Source organism: Sinocyclocheilus rhinocerous, unplaced genomic scaffold (assembly GCF_001515625.1).
Source record: "Sinocyclocheilus rhinocerous isolate Xijiao unplaced genomic scaffold, SAMN03320098_v1.1 scaffold2419, whole genome shotgun sequence".
Classification (NCBI taxonomy): domain Eukaryota; kingdom Metazoa; phylum Chordata; class Actinopteri; order Cypriniformes; family Cyprinidae; genus Sinocyclocheilus; species Sinocyclocheilus rhinocerous.
Window position 1 is genome coordinate 134,945 of NW_015629035.1, and position 3,656 is coordinate 138,600.

The window sequence follows — 3,656 nt, forward strand, 5'->3', positions numbered from 1 at the left end:
TATATATATATATATATATATATATGTATATGTATATGTGTGAGGAATTTGAATAGAATAGTTCACTCAAAAAATAAAAAATTGCTGAAAATGTGCTCATCCTCAGGTCATCCAAGATGTAGATGAGTTTGTTTCTTCATCAGATTTGGAAACTATTTTGGCTTGTAAACGGTGCTTGATCTGTGCAGATTTCTCTCCCGATTCAGACCAGATGACGTTTCCACTGGAGGAAGCATTATTATGGATTATGGACTCATATTTCAGCCAGAAACAACGGTTTGAAATAAAAAAAATGTCTTAATGATGGATTTGTTTCTTATAACCACAGTTTTTCTCTTTACAAGATGGTAACTGATGGACTGGAGTGGTGTGGATTATTGTGATGTTTTTATCAGCTGTTTGGACTCTCATTCTGACGGCACCCATTCACTGCAGAGCATCCACTGGTGAGCAAGTGATGGAATGCTACATTTCTCCAAATCTGTTCAGATGAAGGAACAAACTCGTCTACATCTTGGATGGCCTGAGTAAATTTTCAGCAAATTTTAATTTTGGGGTGAACTATTCCTTTAAGTTATTTATATATTTAATTGATAACCCCTGTGAGAGAATTGAATTATTGAGTCGAACTTGGGAATCAGTCCGATTTGTGAACTGGATCACCAAATTCATTGAACAAATCCAGATCCATTGAACAGAACAGATTAGACCTAAATCTTTCATTAACTGAAATGAGAGCATATGCGTATGTCAAGATATGTCAAGATCTTCACTGAAAGTGAATTTGGCTCCATTTCTCGTTCAAAGTTATCATATGACTTAAGCAGTCTGTTTGGTCTAGTTTATGCTTTTTTTGTCTGTGTGCCTATTCATTGTAAATGCATAGAAAAGAGCATCTAGTTCAGCTCTTCAGCAATAAAGTCTTCAGTGCAAGAAGTTCATCAAAGTAAGATCTGCAAAAGGAATCGTAACTTCTCAGTATGTAATTCTATCCTCCTCCAGAGCAACAATGAAAAATAAAAGCAAAACAAAACTCAACAGATGGACATAATTGATGTGGCACAGGCAGAAGTCTCACTTTGAGATGCTCGGAGGGAATGTTTGGAGCGATGTGAGATCTGAGGTCATCCTAAGTGCAGCCGGAATGTCTCCGGTGTCTGCTGGGATGCTGCTGCCGGTTCTTCCTGTTTGCGGTCATGTGGCAGTCACGCATTACTAGTGAAGCATAGCTAAAGACAGGAGAGCAATGCCGCCCACCACAGATAAAGCAGTACGGAGCTGCCGCGGCCGCTTCTGTGATGGAGCGCTTTACGGCGTGAAGCAGCAGGAGTTGTGTTTTAGCAAAGAGGCTTAACCCTTATGAATACATTTTCTGCTTGTTTCTCCATTACTGGAGGCATCATAAGCCCGTCACACACCCCTGATCCCATTTCAGCACAGCTAAACTCCAAACCATGTGTTCTGCTTGGATCTGTTTTTGTGTGGGTTTTGTGCTGTTTTTTTTTTTTCAGTGATTTTCTTTATTTGTATGCCTTTGGGTGTCAGAGGTGACAGAAAAGAGGAAAAGAAGTGACGTGCATTTGATTTGTTTTTGCATTGTGAGATTTCCTGGATAATTCCTGTTCTGCAGCATCTATTAAACTCTGTAATGTTTACGGATATGCTTGTGTTGAGAATATTAGGGAAGTGTTTATATAAAAGGGTGAACTAAAGGGTGTTAACAAGCTAAAACTATGAAAAAAAAAAAAGTTTGTTCCTTGATATAAAATCGATGTTAACTGAAATAAAATAAAAAAACGAACTAATTTCATTTCACCTATTCATCATTTTTATTTAGTTTAAGCTCAAGTACTGAAATAAATTACTAAAGTACTAAAACTGAAATAATAAGTAAACACTACATCGATAAAAATGACAAAAATGCACAACCAAATTACAGAAAATATAAAATAACTTAAATCTTAATACATATTAATAGTATATCAATTATAGTAAAATAACAATGGGGTGAAACAGACTTTCAGAAATATGAATAAAAATGAAACCGGTTGGTTTTGACTGTGCCTTCTATATGCAAATGAGCTCTGTTATGATTGGCTAAGCTCTGTGCAATGTGGCAGTCATATGCTAATGGAAAATTGGTGATAATTTGAGATATAAATATGAGATGTCTCATTGTAATTTCTAAATGAGCGTTTCTGCAGTTTAGTTTCTATAAATGGCAGCATTGGCTCATTGGAAAAATGTGCCTCTACCTACATTTTTGTAAAAACATGCCTATACATATAATTCAGTTTCCAACAGCTGCAGTTTTGTCAGGAAAACACCACCTTTTATTTGTTTTCACACAAGTTCTGATTACAGAGGCATATTAATGATTAATATTGATTAATGTTCCTTGCACAATACTGTTATGACCTCAAAACACTTTTATCATAGTACATGATTTATGAACTAATACAATTTGACGTTTGAATCTCATAATCATTGATTTGGCTTTTCTGATGTAGTAAACTTGCTTGTAAGCTCACCTGGTACAGCGTTACACTTCTGATGTGGAGCGTTTGAGTTCCATGAAAAATGGCATTGTTGCTTCAGCAAATACGTTTTTATCTCACGTTTGCTTATGTTAACACTATACTTGCTTATGTTTAGAGTCAAGTTTAATGTAGCTGATATGCTATTTTCGAACACGATAGAGCATTAAGCTTTTAGCAGCACTTGCTGTCACTCGCTCACTTAGCACTAACTCACTTAATTTCCAAACTGCAGCCTTGTGTGTAACAGCCAATGTTATAAAACGTTGCCAGATTCACGTTCAACAGTTTTGAATAAAACTGAACGCGCTTTTAGTACCACTCACTGTATATTTCACTTTGAAAGTGTCACGAAATGTGCAAGAAGCAATGTTCATTTTGCAGAAATGTCGCTACATGCACGTTTTCCCAATGAACCTGGGTTGATAAGTGTTGTGAGGTCAGGAGGTTTTTTGCATTGTGAACGTTGGAATTTCTTGCATAGTATGAACTTGTTTTCTTATAATAAAGGTTTAGAGTTTACTACTTTTTATCTGAGCCCTGAAATCCCGTCCTGTTTCTCTACTCCAATATTGTAATTATTGCATAAAATTTGATGAGGTTTTTAACAGATAATTAAACTGTCACTCACCTTCAACTGTGATCTTTTTATGTGTAATTTCATCTCCTAAAATAAAATTAGATTTATAGGGAGACATGCTCACACATTAGAGGAACCTCTATGATGAGATTAAAAGTGGTGTTTGCCCACATAAAACATATTTGATATTGACTTGATTTGACATTTCTCCCAGTATTTGCCAAAGTCTTCTGTGTGTTTTTCACCATCTCACATGAAAAAGGCTCCAGCCTCAAGTGTCTGTTATTCTGGTAAACCAGGAGTGTTTTTACCGACACTCAACTGTAACTTTTTGCTGTAGTGAATTAGGCTTGCTGCGATAGATGGTGTTTTCGGTTATACCGGTGTTAAGCCGCAACACCGGTTACGTCATTTGCCTACCGTGGCACCGCCCCCCACCGTCGTTTTGATTTATTTATAGTAACAAAAATCATTTAGCCTAGTTCAGTTAGAGGACAGACACTTTTAAAAACTAAACGCTCAATGCAGCGTGCCGAACC

General features: G+C 36.5%; 1 protein-coding gene across 1 annotated transcript in view; it reads left to right on the top strand.

The window, feature by feature from the left end:
* LOC107738561 (kelch-like protein 29) overlaps positions 1-3,656 on the top strand; it is a 107,612-nt gene that overhangs the window by 25,205 nt on the left and 78,751 nt on the right. The window lies entirely within an intron of this gene.